Consider the following 16,209-nt stretch of genomic DNA (forward strand, 5'->3'; position numbering starts at 1 on the left):
CCAATTCAGAAAATCCCCTCTAGAAAATCCTGAAATTCAGCCTCCCAAAAAATCCAGAAATTCCCCCTCAAACACCAGAAATTCACCCTCAAAACTCCAGACATTTCCCCCAAACTCCCGATACTCCCCCCAAACAATCCAGCCCCAGGCCCCCCTCACCCCTCTCACCCCCCAAGCCCCACAATCCCCCAATGCCCAAAGGCCGCCCAGAATCCCTGGAATCCCCGGGATGCCGGGATTGCCCCAGATCTCCCTGGGGGCAGAGCATGGAGAGCATCAGCTCCTGGGGCTCCTCAGGAGCTGGGGCAGGAACAGGATGTGCTTCGGGGCTTTGCCCACAGCTGGGCAAACGGGAGAAAAACCCCAACATCAGCAACAGATCTGCCCCAAATCTGCCCCAAGCAGGCCCCAAATCTGCCCAAAGTCACTCTGGATACACACCAAACCATCGGCCCAAAATCCCACCAAAATCCTCCATGCTGTGACCCACTGCTGTCTCATCATTTTTAAGGATTTTTCACAGTTCCAAGAAATGATATCTCAGCTCTGGGGGAAGCTTCCTCTAACCTGATGGTGTTGTGCCATCTCCTCAAGGAATCAGCTGCAGTCCCAATTATTATTACAGAACCACTCCAACAGTTTGCTGGGTTTAAAGCATCTCTGTGCTGAGGGAATTTTGGAGGAGACAGCTCTTGGATGGTTCATTAGTCTGTCACCCCCAGACCTTCACTCCTAAGTGCCATTCTCAAGAGCCTTGTTTTAAATTCCATTTAGGGAATTCTCTCCCACTTAGAGCCTGGGTGGTGGCCAGGCCTCAGCTCTGCCTGGATGGGAATTTGCCAACAGACCCAGATGTTTTCTGCATCAAAACTAGATTTTGATTGCTTTGACTGGGCAATCTGACCCTCTAGACATGACAGTTGGACTATTTTTAAAGGGAGCTTGGGAATTATTATCTGGAAATAATTATCCAAGTCCCCCCTGAATGGAGGTTTGTCAGCTGTTTGCAGACTCTGGGAAGATGGTACATTATTTCAGAAATTGCTATTTACCTAATTCCACCTATGTTAGCTTTGTCTGCTATTTGAAATATTCCTGATTGTTGTATCCAAATTATTCCTAATTGCTGTAAGGTTCTTGTCCACTGCATGTATTATTTTACTATGATGTTGCTTCATACTCATAACAAAAGACATGCATCTCATTCTTAAAAAACAAAAAAGAGGAGGAATGAATGCCTTAAGAACGTTCAAGAAATGCAAAATGGACATGAGAAATTTGGATGACTAATCATTCTGAATGATGCAATATTTACATGAGAAATTTGGAAAAAAGATCATCACCTCTAAATCCCAACTGAGTGTACCACAGTGAAGCCCAATTGATTCTTTACCTTCAGGAGAAGATGTGCCTGTGTTTTATCATCAGCAGCTCAAAGCAGTCACCTACCTGTTCATTCCATCAGACACTGAGCAGCTCTGAAAAAATGAGGCCCAGTGGAAAGAGAAATCACCTCATCACCTTGCAGCTTCTGTGGCCAGAGCAGGAACAGGAGGAGGACTGCCAAGACATGGCTGTGTCTGGAAACTGACAGAGGCAATTTGCCAACAAAAGCCTCAGGGCATCCTCATGGTACAGTGCTCCTACTGCCCTTCCTCAGTTATTCCCTGTTCCAGCTCCCAGGAGGACATTCAGGGATGGCAAAGATCAACATTTCCAGCTAATAGACTTTCTCACACTTCTCAACTAATTGGAAACAATGGTCATTTCTTTCCATTTCCCTAAGAGAAATTGGATATTATTCCTTTGTTTTCTCATGCTGCAAAACCTTGTGTCAATGACTTGATGGAATTTGCTAAGTTTTGTTGATTGTAATTGCTCTTTTATCTATTTTATCCCATATCTAATAGATAACCAGTGAGAATTGTAATGAGATAATACCCTCACAAGAATGAGCAGTTTCAACATCAGAACATAGGAGCCTTTTTTAAATGAACAAAAAGGGGGAGATGCCATAGACAGGTAGGATAATGATAAAAGAAAGGCCTTATGAAATCAGGCCTTGCTCTGCTCTATTAATAGCTGGCCTGCCATCTCTTCTGAGTGCAGCTGAGCAGTTACAAGTTCCCATCTGAAGCTGTTTTGAGAGTGAGACTTTGTGAACAATCTGTTCTGAGGGTGAGAAACAAATGCACCTGCAACAGCAAGGGATTTGTCCCATGAGAATCAGTGAGGAGAACAGGTAAATGATACAATAGAGATTTGATGCACAAGTAAAATCTATTTCATTAACCAATAATAGAGTAAGTGCTAAGAAATTTCTTAACAAGCTAAAGTTGCACATGAGGTCTGTCAAAGTGATTAAAATTAGCTGTGTGGATAAAGAATAAAGAGCTCTTCTCCATCCCAGGTGGGTCCTCTGGGATTTCAGTTCCCCCCCTTCTTCTGGGCCTTTGCTTCCCCCTTGTTTGGGGCTTTGGCTTCCTTCTTTTCTGGTGCTTTGGTTTTCTTCCCTGGGATTTTGGTTTCCTTCCTCTCTGATGCCTTGGTCTCATTCTTCTCTGGGGCCTTGGTGTTCTTCTCTGTGGCTTTTTCCTTCTCAGGAGATCTGGTTTCCTTTTTTGGGATTTTGGTTTCATTCTTCTCTGGTGGTTTGTTCTTCCCCTTCTCTGGTTTTGAAGGTTTCTTCCTCACAGAGACTCCCTTCTTTTCCTTTTTCCACCTCTCTTGCTCCTTCCGCCTCTCTTCCTCCTCTGAGGCTTTTCCCTTCTCCTGAATCTTTTGAGCTGGCTGCTTCAGCTCCCTTCTGCAGACAAAACAGAAAACATGGCTGAGAGTCCCCAGAAGAAACTTGGGCTCACCAGTCCTGGCTGGCCCCACACTTCATCCCTTGACCCTGAGGCCATTTCTGTGAGTTCTCCTCAGCCCACACAGGCTGGGAACATCCCCAGTGAGGGCATTGCTGGAAGGGGACCTCCAGGACAGCCAGACCTGAGCTTTGCCATCATAAGCTCTTGGCTGTGCACGCTCCCTCTCAAGGCACAGCCAGAGCCCTCCAGCCCAGTGCCAAAGGCTGATCCACCAGCTCTCTGTGCTGATGCTGAAAACGCCCTTTGTCTCTTGGCTTCCCAGGTGAGAGCAAAGCACAGATTGCCAACATCTGCTCATCTCTCCTACAAGTCTTACTCAGCTCATTCAGCCCCCTTCTCCCTGGGCATGGCTGAAGCATGATTTTAAAGAGTTAAGATTTCAGCTGAGGGTTAGAAGCAATTCACATGGATCAGGATGTAAGGTAGATAGGCAGACAATAGGTTAATGATTATGAGATGCTGAAGCTGGAGCTGATTATTCTATTGTTTACCATTAGGAGCTTCTTTCTAGAAGGAAGTGGAGGAAGTGAACTGGTATAAGAACAAATTGAAACCAGGAGAACAATGTTTAGCACCTGGGCTTGATGTCAATCAGTCACTAAGCAGGGGACCTTGGATCCTGCCAGAGGGTTACAGAAACCTGATGAAGACATTCCTGACTTCATCCCTTAAGACCAGGGACCCAATTCGAGACCACTGACCCAATTCAAGGGAAGAATTGCACAGGTGTGAAGAACCAATGACCTCATTTGAATGCAGAACAGGGATGGGAGGTGCTGGGGCTGTGCAGATGTATTGTATGTAAGATATTGGGAAATAAAGAGAGGGCAAAGAACCTTGGGCAGCGCAGTCACGCCTGTTAGGGACGGCTCTGGTGCTGCCCGCCGGTGTTAATAAACACACCACTGTCTAACTTTAATTAGTTAGAGAGTCTCTGCCCATCATCTTCGGGTTTAACGACTCCCAGCCTGCTCCTTAATGAGAACAATCCTATCAGTCAGAAAGCAAAGGCTGCAGGAACTCCTCTCCTGCCAGACAGGCTCTTGGCAGCCAGATTTCCTGCTGGAGCCCAGTTGGGACCAAGCAAACCAGGGCTGCCTGCCATGGAAACCATTCGAAGCAGCCTCGTCCCTCTCCTCCCTGTGAAACCAACTTCAGCCTGGCCTGGAGAAGTCCTGATGCACGGGCTTGCTTTAAGCAGCCTCCACTCCCAGCTCCACACTTTGCCTGTGTGTCCTGAGCTGGGCTGTCCTGCTGGAGCTGAGCTTCTCCTGGGCTTGCCTACTGCTGCAGCTGAAGGGGAGCCCAAAGGACATGAGCTTTTCTGGGGGCTGTCCCACCACAAGGAGAACCCTGGCAGATCAGCACTGCAAGGACTTCATCTGGGGCAGGAGCAGGACCCAAAGCAAGGTTTGGTCTGTGCCCCACACCTGCCCATACCACAATCCCACTGCTTTGGTGAAGAAGGGAGATGATGAAGAAGATGCCACTCAACACCATGGACTTCAAGACACCTCTAGAGGCAGTGCCAAGGCCAGCCCAGAGCCCAGCTCCCTGCAGGCAGCAGCTAAGCCAGGAGGGCTCAGCACTCCAATAGAGAAGATGTTCTGTGTCAACAGAAGAAGGTCCTTCCTCTCTTGGGAGCCAGGGAGCTCAGAGTGGCCATCCCTGGGCTGCTTCTGGCCTTTGCTATGCAGCACCTCTGAGCTCAGTCCTTGGAGCAGGGCAGCCCTGCAGGGACAATAACCCCTGGCAGAGCAGTAACCCATGGAAGGCTCACTCATCTTTCTCTGAGAGGGGCCTGAGAGCCACAGTTGATCTCCTGGGGGCTCAGGGAGGAGCTGACACCTGAGGCCTCCCCGCTCACCAGCACCTCAGAGGTGGGGCCTCCCTCCACGTGGCACAGCTCCCTGACATTGGAGGGGCTGCCGAGGTGGCCAGAGAAGGTGGAGGAGACCTGCTGGCTCTGTCCTGGCTGCAGCACACCTGACAGTGGCAGGACACTGAAAGCCTGGATGGAATGATAGTGGAACCCTGGAAAATGTTAAAGATAGAATCTGAAAATGTTAGGCTTTGTGTTTTCCCAGATCAACTGCACCTGCATAAGCAGTATGATAAATGATATAATTGTTAGATGTGATGATTGTTTAGTAATTAAATATAATTATTATATAACTATAAGAAGAATCATGAGAAACTATGCTGGAAATTTAAGGGGGGGCTTTGCTTAGCTGAAGTCTATGTATACCATAGCACAATATAAGTTTAATAATTAACATGAAAGTTATATAACAATAGAATATAAAAACATGTTCATCTCGACTGTATGGTTGGAGTCAGATTTGGGTTTGTACCCCTGACACCCAGAGCTCTTCAATAAAAGCACCTGCAAATAATCATTCTCGTGATTATGTGTTCCTGAACGCTAACAGGAAGACAGGAGAGATTGAGGTGTTGAGCATGGGAATGGATGCAGAAGAGCATCTTGGAGCAAAGTGCAGCTGTAGCTGGAGGGGCCTATTCCCCAAACACTGCCAGAATCACCCTCACCTCATCCTGCATCCATGCCACTGACCAGTGCAGGGACCATGGCAAAAATCTTCTCCCGCACTCATGGGACAATGCATTAATTAGTACATTACATGAAAGTGAACTGGGATGCCTCCTGGCAGTAGAAATTCTCTCTGATGCACAGCTTGCCTTAAAAAAGTTTACAAACTTCCTGCTTTTAGAGAAGGAGGAGATTCAGAGTGAGAGCTCTTGGAGCTGAGGGAAGGAGTCCAGCCCAGCTCATCTGACTCCTGAGGCTCTTCCCCTCTCTCTCTGATTTAAATGTTGCTTTCTCAAGGTGCTACAGCAAAAGCTCCAGCAAAAATTTCCTGTGGACCACCTGAGGAGTTCCAGGGGGAGCAGTGCCCTCCACAGGAGCTGCACAGCGTCCTTGGGCAGCCCCACAACGTGTCCTGCACGGCCTCTCCAACAAGCAGCTGCTTCAGCAGCACTTTGGGATGGCCTGGAGGGATGGGAGGCCCCTCTGTGGCCAATGCTGAGGGCCCCCAGTGGCACTGGGAGCTCCAGCCCTGCTGGCCACACTGACAATGGGCAAGTGAGACAGATTCCCTCTTGCCTTCTCCGCTTCCAGGGGAGTGTGCCCTACGTCCAGGGAGCACCTGAACCCCTCCAAGCCTCGTGGGAGGTGAGGGTTTTCAGAAGTTTGTGCTGGCACCTGAAAAACAAGCCATTTTCTGTGCTGGGAGGAAGAGACAGCCACTCTGCAGAGTCTCTGTCTGTAAGAGAGCTTCAGGGCCAGCAGTGCAATGGCAGCTCTGGGCTGAAAGCAGAGCCCTGCACACAGGGAGTCTGGCTGGCTTGGGAGGAGGCTCCATGGAGATCAGGACTCATCCCAGCTGGCTCTGGGAAGGAAGCTGCAGGTCTGACCATCATGATGCAGATAAAAGCCTCATCTTACATTGGGAAGGAAAGAAGGCAAAAAATCCCACACTCAGCACAGGCCTGTAGGATCTGAGTCAGCTTCTCCAAGGAAAACTCTCCTATTTCTCCCTCCCACTCACCCCATGTCCAGCCACTGGCCCTGCTGCCCAGCCCACTGCCCGGGCACAGGACAGCAGGGCAGCAAAAAGGGAGGTCAGCACGAGCATGACTTGGTGCTGGCAGGATGGGGAGGCAACACAAGCACTGGGTGTACAACAAAATCTACCTCTGCTCCTGAAGAGTGGCTAAAATCCTGCACTTCTTTCAGGGCTCTGGCTGCCTCCTCCTCCTTTCTAACCCTGAAGTGCCTCCATTGAGATGCTGAGGAAGCCAAACTGCTTCTCTTCTCCTCTGGTGGATGGGGTATGAATTTAGGTTGGTAAAGCTCGTCTCTGGAAAATAAGATAACTGTGAACAGGGACCTGCAGTGGGAGGGAGGGACACCTGCACCAGCAGCTCCTGGCCAGGATGCAGCCCCTGGGTGGGTGCTGGGCATGTTGAACTGAGAAATGGTTTGATCCAGCCCTTCCCAATCCAGGCTGGAGCAGCTCTGTTCTAAAGGCAGCCCGGGGATGGCACTGAGCTGCTGCAGCAGCTGCAACTGCTTGCACTGAGGAACTGCAGAGGACAGGCACTAACACCTTGTGGGGATGCCAAAAGCACAGTGGGAGAGGAAAAGACAGGGAAGGCAGCAAGAAGGTGAGATCTGAGGCACCCAGGGGCAGACCCAGCCAGTGCCCAGCCAGCACAGCCCCCCCAGGGCCCAAGGCCAGAAACTCTGCAGCTCCACCAGGGATTTTATCAGCAATGTTCCCCTGACACTGCTGGGGGGTTGGTTGACATTTTCCAACACTCCCAGGTGACTCAGGTCGCATTCCCCATCCATCCATCCATCCATCCATCCATCCATCCATCCATCCATCCATCCATCCATCCATCCATCCATCCATCCTCAGGCTGTGGTGCTGGGATCCTGCCAAGCTCTGTCACCCTTGGGCTTGGGGAGGTTTCTGCCGGCCGTCCTGAGCTCCGTAATTGTGCTCTCTGTGCCAGAAAGCAAGCAAGAAAGATTTAAAAAAAACCAAAACAAACCACAACAGGAAACCTCAAAAACCTTCAACAGCTCAACCCTGCTCAAGTTATTTCTTTAGGGACACCTACCACTGTCCAGCTGAAATGCTGGGCTTTTCTTGGGGAAAAAGAAAATTACATGTTCACCTCCAAATTGAAAAGGATTAAGGTAAGAGAACTTTTCAAAATACAAATTATTGGCCCAAAGGTAAAAGCTTTGCAAGAAATCTCTAGTTAAGATCAGGCTGACAGTTAAACCACTGGTTCTTCTGGTGGGGAGAAACCCTCCCCTTTAAGGGAAGCAACCTGAGAGTTGAAAGCAACTCTTTTGTCAACCTTCAGGCTCCCTGGCACAGCCTGCGCTGCCTGTCCTTCCTGTTCACTGATTTACAGGCAGTGCCACAATGGCCCTGGTTCAGATGTTTGGTGCCATCCAGGGAATTTGGCATCATCACTTCCATATGTCTTAATATAAGTTTCAATCCTTGCAACCACTCTTCAAATGCCAGTTTTCCTTTCTTCTACAGAAAGCTCAAGGTTCCTAGAAGTCTTCTGACATCCTCTTTTGTGCTCAGAGAGATGACATTTTAAACCAGATGTTTCCAAAGTTAACAGCATTTTAAAGAATAATGAACTAAAATGACCCTGGATCCCAGCTGTGCCCAACTCCATTCCGTGTCAGACACTGAGATTCCCACCTCTAAGGCATAAGCTGTTTGTGCCACCCATCCCTCCTGTCCTTCCCACAGCAGCCTGTGCCTGTTTTCCCCGGCAGAATCCCTGTGCCCTGTGCACCCTGCCAGGAGCAGTTGCACACAGGCACACAGCTCCCCGTGCACCCTGCCAGGAGCAGTTGCACACAGGCACACAGCTCCCTGTGCCCTCTGCACCCTGCCAGGAGCAGTTGCACACAGGCACACAGCTCCCCGTGCCCCGTGCCCCCTGCCAGGAGCAGTTGCACACAGGCACACAGCTCCCTGTCCCTGTGAACTCTGCCAGGAGCAGTTGCACACAGGCACACAGCTCCCCGTGCCCTGTGCACCCTGCCAGGAGCAGCTGCACACAGGCACACAGCTCCCTGTGCTCCCTGCCAGGAGCAGCTGCACACAGGCACACAGCTCCCCATGCACCCTGCCAGGAGCAGTTGCACACAGGCACACAGCTCCCTGTCCCTGTGCACCCTGCCAGGAGCAGTTGCACACAGGCACACAGCTCCCCGTGCACCCTGCCAGGAGCAGTTGCACACAGGCACACAGCTCCCCGTGCACCCTGCCAGGAGCAGTTGCACACAGGCACACAGCTCCCCGTGCACCCTGCCAGGAGCAGTTGCACACAGGCACACAGCTCCCTGTGCACCCTGCCAGGAGCAGTTGCACACAGGCACACAGCTCCCCGTGCACCCTGCCAGGAGCAGCTGCACACAGGCACACAGCTCCCTGTGCCCTCACCCGTGGGTTTCTCTCATCCCCGAACACGCCAATGAGAACATTGGTGCGATGCTCACCCGGCGCCTGCACTTCCACCACAACGGGGATCTCTGCTGTGCTCTGGGGCTGGACAATCCCACGGGGCTTGGGGCTGGAGTACAACACAGCAGAGTCCTCCTTGCGTTTCTGGAAGGGACAAAATGAAATGCAGCTTCAGAGGCACCTCTGAAGAAACTTTAGACTCCTTAACATCCACCGACACAGCAACTTACACAAACATTTAAAACTCCCCAGGACAAAGGTAAAAGGCACAAACAAGATGCAAGAATTGGAGGCTTTGTATTCCCAGGGGATCCTGCAAGGAGGCTGCCAGCACAGACATTGCTGTCTGTGGATGCAGCAGCTTTTCACAACCCTCTAAGATCTCCCACAAGAAAACACCCTGAAGACTTGAACATCAACTGTTTCCTCAGGAGCTTCAACTTCCTCCTCAGGTTTATATTCGGGTAGGATCCTGTTCTCAGCAGATCTTTAAAACTGAGTAGAAACCAGCAAGGTCTTATCCAAAGCCTTTTTCCCCCTAATAATCTCCTCAATAATATTTGACAGGAGGAGGTCGATGTGATGCCGAACCTGGGGAATAAGCCCGTAGCAGCCTGGAAGGTGGCTGGGATTCCTAATGAGGATCTTCCTCTCATAGGGCACCTTCAGCTGGCACTCATCATACTGGAGCACATGGGTGGACACTTGGAGCTCAGGAACGAGACATCTGGGCAAAGAGATGACCCCAGGGGAATCAGTGGTACTGAGAGAATAGAGAACCTTTACCCCCAAAGATTGGGAAATGGAGCAGAACACATTGGTCACTGTCAAATGGACATTTAACAGCCCTACAGGGATAAATTGCCTTCTACCTCTTCCCACTCCAACAAGTCTTGTCAAGGAGGGACAAACCCTGAGAGGCAGCACCCAGAGGCTGCCAAGTGCCCCAGGCAGAGCACTTGATGCCACAGCTGCCTCAGCCCCTCCTTCACCCAAGGAGGCTTGCAAGGACTCCTGTCACAGTCCCAGTGATCCACGAGCTCTGGGGGAGCCTTCCCAACAAGGATCAGGGCTCACTAAGGCTCAAGGAACACACAGCTCCAGTGTCTCAGTAAAAATGACTCCCTTCTCTCCCATGGTGCTGCTGCCCTGCCTGAGAACTCAGCTCTTTGCCCCAGCCCTGTAGGGCACGAGACACCAGCTGCCCTCCAGAGGGGCTGATCACCCCTCCCAGGCCCTGCAGCTCCCTCGCTCCTTCACTCCACAGCTCCAGGCACTGACTGGCCCCAGCTCCACCTGCTGTACACAATGGCAGCCCAGGCACTGACTGCATGGCTCTGTCTGGGACAGGGAACAGCACCAGGGAGCTGCAGTCCTCTGGGCATTCAACTGGCACCCACAGCAACACAGCAGGATGCAATTCTGCTGCAGCAACAACCACTTTTGGTCTCAACTCTGAGAACATTCAAGCTCCAAATGGGAAGCAGAGGGAAGGAGAAAAACTGCAGCTGACCTGCCACATCCAGGGCTGCTTTCCCCTCCTAAGACCTTGCCCTCAGCACTTGCTGGGAGCCACTTGCCCCCTGCCATGTGCCCTCATGAACAGAAGCAGACCCTGACTCTCAGCCGGCTGCTTGCTGTGGCCCAAACCAATGCACGCTGCTCACAACCAGCACAACTCCACCTCTTGCAGCAAGGAGGAGAGGAGGCCCTCGGGAAATTTGTTCCACCTCAAGCACCAAAACCCAGGCCCATCAATGATATCATTCCTGCTCCCTTTAGATGAGGGTCCAGGGCCGTGCTGGGCTGTGAGCAGGGCTGCTTTTCACCACAGGCTGCTGCCCAAGCCCTGCTGTTCTCATGTCCAGCTGGCACAACATGAGACCATTGAGCAGCACTTCTCCTGGGCAGCTGCAGCCAGCAAAGCCTGTGCAAGGCAGTGCCTGGGGAGGCCAGCAAGGGCTGGTACCTGGCTGTGATGATCAGTGTTGCCACTCCCTTGCCAATACCCTCCAGATCCACCAGCATCCTCCGGTAGAACTCCATCACCGTGTTGGAACACAGGGTCACCTGGTGGAAGAGAAGAACAGGAAATTCTTCCTTACAAAAGCTCATTACCCATGTGTGATATCCTCCAGTTCCTGAGGGAGGATTTGGCCTTAACTCTTTTACTGCTCCATGTGTAGAGCACACTCTCAGAGGAACAAAACAGATTTGTTAAACACACCTTGCTATCAGGGCACAGGTCAGCTACATTAAAACATCAGACTAAAGCTCTCTGCACCACTGCATTCAAATTAAGGGGCCAATTTCTCATCTGACTACAATGACATCCATGCAGAGGAAATCTGACTTGAACACAATGAGTTCAGCTTCACAGTAGGAAGCTGAGGGCAAAGGGTGGCCCAGCAGGTGCTGGGCACTTCATGGCTGCAGAGTTTTTTGTCCCCCCTGGAGATTCCTGCAGTGAACACAAATCATTCCACTCCCCAGGAGGGGGGAAATGAGACCAAGAAGAAAAGCTAATTGCTTTATACAATGACATCTCTCTAACAGCCACCTTCTACCCTCATCCTTTCTCTGCCCATTTGCAATCAGATCAATTTCTCTCAAAAACACAAGAATGCCTTCAGGCCTTGGCCATAAGGAATGTGACCTCAGCAGATGATTTTGGAAACCAAACAGTGCTCATTGAGGAGCATCCCGAGTAAGCGAGCTACCAGAGGCCTCCAAGCAGTGCAGATCTCTCACTCCCAGCATGCTCAAAGCTGGCACCAGAGCTGAAGCCCTCCCACACTCCAGTGCAGCTTCAGCCCTGCTGCTGCAGCGTCTGTGGCCGGACTCTTGCCGTACCTCGATGTCCTGGTGTCCCTGGGGGAGGATGGTCCCTTGGCTGGGATTGACGCTGAACTCCCTGGGCTCCACATAGAAATGGATTCCCTTCCTCCAGGCTGGGTCGCTGTCCCTGCGGATCTGATCCACGCTGTCCACAGCCGGCTGCGTGCCATCGTCCGACATGCGGAGCTGGAACGTCAGGGGCACCGGGGAGCTGTTGGTGAGGCGACAGCACTGGGTGTAGGGAAAGCCTGGCAAAGGACACAAATATCCAGTCAGGCACCCGTTATGGCCTGATCCTGGGGTGAATATCCTGCCAGGATAAAAGTGGGATTGGAGTTCAGCTCTTTATGATCTGACCTACAGCTCACGGAGAAGCTGCATGAGGAATTAATCGTCACTTAGTTCCCTCTGACACAGATTCCAGACTGCAGCCCTGAAAATGCCCACTCCTAGCCCTGCTCAACACTGCTATCTTCTCTGGGATGGGGAGGAGCTCCCTCAACTGCCCCAAACCAGCACCACTTATCTCTCAGTGATGAGTGTGCACCTGTTGAGGTCGGCTGTCTGTCTCTGCCCAGACACGCGCAGGGTGGTTCTGTTGCAGACCGAGCTTCAAAGGACGAGTCTGGGCTCTTTGGTTTTTTGTCTTTGGACTTGTTTATTATTTCTTATCTACAGGATTTTCTCTCTGCCCAGCTGGGATCTGACCAGCAAGGCAGCCAAAGGCACTCTGACTGCCTACGGGACGGCCGTGTCTTTTTATAGTAAGAACTATGTATAACATATTTACATTTTATTCCAAATACCTTTCACCCTTATTGACAAGTGTACCTTCACCATGAACTAATCTACAAGTGCTAACATCACACAGAAAATGGATTACAAGAAGAGGAAAGAAGAACCATGAGGCAGGCCCCAATTCCTCCATCTTGTCTCCATAACCCCCCTGTACCAAAGCCCTAAAATTTATATTTTTCCCTGTAAATATATCATTCCTGCACCATTCAAACCCGAGTGACTCTCATGTCCTCATACACAGGTGGCACATCCCTAGAAGGGTCCAAGTCAAGCCACCAAGCGCTTTTGGCAACATTCCAGAACCTCCGAGCCCCCCAAGTAGCTCTGGACATCTGGAGTGATGTGCTGAATTCCCACATCTCCCCCTTCTGTTAGCACAAAAAGCACTTCTTTTGCAGCTGGATTCATGACACGCCGTACACATAAAAGGATGCATGGTACAAAAAATATGAGGACTATGAAAACTATTAAAACAATGAACCCTATTCTTAAAAGTTCTCTCCATAAAGGAGAAAGGTCAAAAAACTTTGCTAAGTCATCAATCTAAGACCTAGTGATTTCGCTAAGTTTCTGTATACTGTCTTCTATTCTTTTGATATTTTCATGAATTGACTTTGAATGATCAGAGAGATTCATGCAACACATTCCCTCAAACTCTTTATATCTATGTCTATGAGCCAGCAACAGATAACTGATCGCCGCTCTGTTCTGAAGAGTTGCCTGTCTTACACTGTCCATGTCTGTCAACATGTCACTCAGTGCAAGAGAGATTGATTGAGCATGCTTGCTCAACTAACAACTCACGTGGTCCAGTTGAGTCAAGGCCACCCCCGATGCTGTCTGAGGTGAGAAGATTGCTGTCACAATTCTCCTTGCCTTGTCCCAAGTCTACACTTTGTCGTTACAATTTGCACTATAGTGTTGTAAGGATCTTTTTTTTTATGTTTTTGCTCTCTCAGCAATTTCAAATCTGGTGACAGCATTGAAATCTTTCTGATGCTGCATAGACTTCTCTTGACATTCACAAAAATACCGTGTCAAATTCTGTCTCCGCAAATTAAGAAGAATCTTCTTGGCAATTGCACTGGAACCTGGAGTGACCCTCCGGCTGTCGTTATAGTGTTTTTGCACTAAGCCGATGCATTTTTATAAAATTCATGATTTGGAGTGACATCGATGGTTTTGTTTCTTTTTGCTACATCTGGAATTTTAAACTGCATACATAGCTCCATTGTCACGGATCTGAAAATTTCCAATTCTTGAGGTTCAGTAGAAGCCACAGGAAGGAGATGTGTCTAAGCACACTTGCGTTTCATAGCTCTACTGTAATAGTTTTGCTTATAATTTGCTGTTCTTGCTGGCACTTAGCATTGCTATATTACAACACAGCAACTTAATGCTGTGAAGGCTCAGTCAGTGAAAAACGCATAAATCACATCTGACAATAATTACAAGTCATTGTTCAAAAAACTCTTGTCGATTCCAGGGTCTTAACTCAAATCCTTCCTCCATTTCTATACTTTCATCCATCATCTCCATAAGATTTTAAACACTTTCTGTGATTCCACTCACTTCTTTCTCTTGTATGACAAAAACTTCTCCGACCGTTTTGTTCGTCATTCATCTCACACACTGAAGTATGCAGGGGATTACTATCAGTATCACTACCAAAACACCCAATACCAACATACAACTTGCTTTTGCTTCATCTTTTTCATGAGCTAAGTTTTGGCAAAATCTTCACATATATATCAATGTTAAAACTTTGCTTTTAGCTGTAAGATAAAATTTGATTTTGAAAATCTAATAGAGGGGATCTATAACCTAACAAAAACTTAAACTTTTGCCAAAAATCAGCTCTACAAAACAAACCTTTGACATACAATTGACACACTTATAAATAACATTAATACAAAATCACAGTTTGCAAGTTCCACCGAGGCACAAGGAACGTCAGGCGTGACCCGGCATCTCTCTGCTCGGCTCATGTCTGCGTACTTGCTCCCTCGGTTCTGGACCCGTCAACACGTTCTGGGGTGCGATATGGTTTGACGTTTTTGGCTGGGACCCACTTCATTCCTGCACCTGTAGAGACAGAAGCATACTTTTTGCTTTAGGTTATTAATCGGAAAGGACCTTCAATTTGTCCAGACTCAGGGTTTCTAATTAAAACAAGAGGATTTTCTTTCAGTTTTGCCTGTGTGTTATTTGAAAAATGCTTAAAAATTGGTGGATCAGGTTCTGCAACCGAGCTGTTTAAAAAATTAAAAACATACAAAGCTTTGTTCAGCCTCATCTGTGGTGTGACCTCTACTTCTCCTCTCTGTTGATCTAAAATGCCTTTTAATGTTTGATGTGTCTTCTCAATAATTGCCTGACTTGTGGGAGAGTGAGGAATACCAAAGATGTGATGAACACTATTATTTTTAAAATGTGGCTAATTTTTGAGATGTATATGTGGGACTATTACCAGTTTTTACTTGGGGCACACTCAATGAAGCAAAAGCTTGCAGAAAATGATGACAGGCATGATTGTCTGTTTCACCTGTGTGAAGAGAAGCAAAAACTGCACCAGAGAACCTGTCCACTGGAACATGAATATTTTTAAATTTACTAAAGGAAGGGTATTTAGTGACATCTGTTTGCCATAACAGCAGGCTTTGCAAACCTCTTGGGTTGACTGCTCTTGTAGAAACAGGAGGCTGCACAAGGTGACAGTCAGGGCAAGTAGTGATGACAGCCTCAGCTTGATTCTTGGAAATTTGAAATATTCGCACAAGTGCTTGTGCTTCTGATGAAAGAAGGCACGACTCAGTTTTGCTTGTTTAAAAATGTTTGGCAAAGTGTTTGAAATAACTATTGTCAGTTTGTCTGCTCTCATTTTTCTTTCTACTAAAAATCCAGGAAGCGAAGAATGAGCTCTGATGTGAGAAACAAAATATGGATTAGTTCTATATTGCAAAGTTGTATAAAGACATGAAAGCTAACGATATAAAGTATCATCACTAGCATCTTTCAAAATTGATTCTTCTAATCTCTTAACTACATTAGCAACATAAGCAGAATCTGTGATTAAATTAAGAGGTCGTGGAAAGAGCTGGAAAGTCCGAATTACAGCAGCATGTTCAACAATCTGAGGAGACTCTTCTATTATTTGAATGTCAGATTCTCAAGCATCAGTTCTTTGGTTCAACCAAGTTACGACTGATTTATGACTTTTGCCAGAGCTATCAGTGAAGAGAGTGATTGCATTTAAAGGGACTTTACTTAATTTAGGTTTCTCTCTAAAACTCAATTTTGCTTGCAATAATTTGTGAGCTGGGTAGTGAACAGAACAAACACCTGGGAAGTCCAACAATGCATACTGTAAATCATCAGAATTTTGCATTGCCCAATTAAGATAATTTTTTTCAATGGCAAATAGATAACTGCAAATTCTTGACTTGCTAAAGTTAGCAATCTGGTTCTGGCTTTAATTACAATTTGTGCTATCATTTCTAAAACTGTGAAAATAGTCTTTGGAAACCTGTAGGGAAGAAAAATCCATTCTATTATCAACAAAGGATTTATCTCAGAAGGGTCCCACTGAAAAATGAGACCACAAAGTTGCATTTTTTCTCCTAAAATTGCAAAAAAGAAAGGCTTTTCTGGAACGCAACAATGAGCCTGTC

The sequence above is a fragment of the Fringilla coelebs genome (assembly GCF_963513975.1).
Source record: "Fringilla coelebs genome assembly, contig: SCAFFOLD_49, whole genome shotgun sequence".
Lineage (NCBI taxonomy): Eukaryota > Metazoa > Chordata > Aves > Passeriformes > Fringillidae > Fringilla > Fringilla coelebs.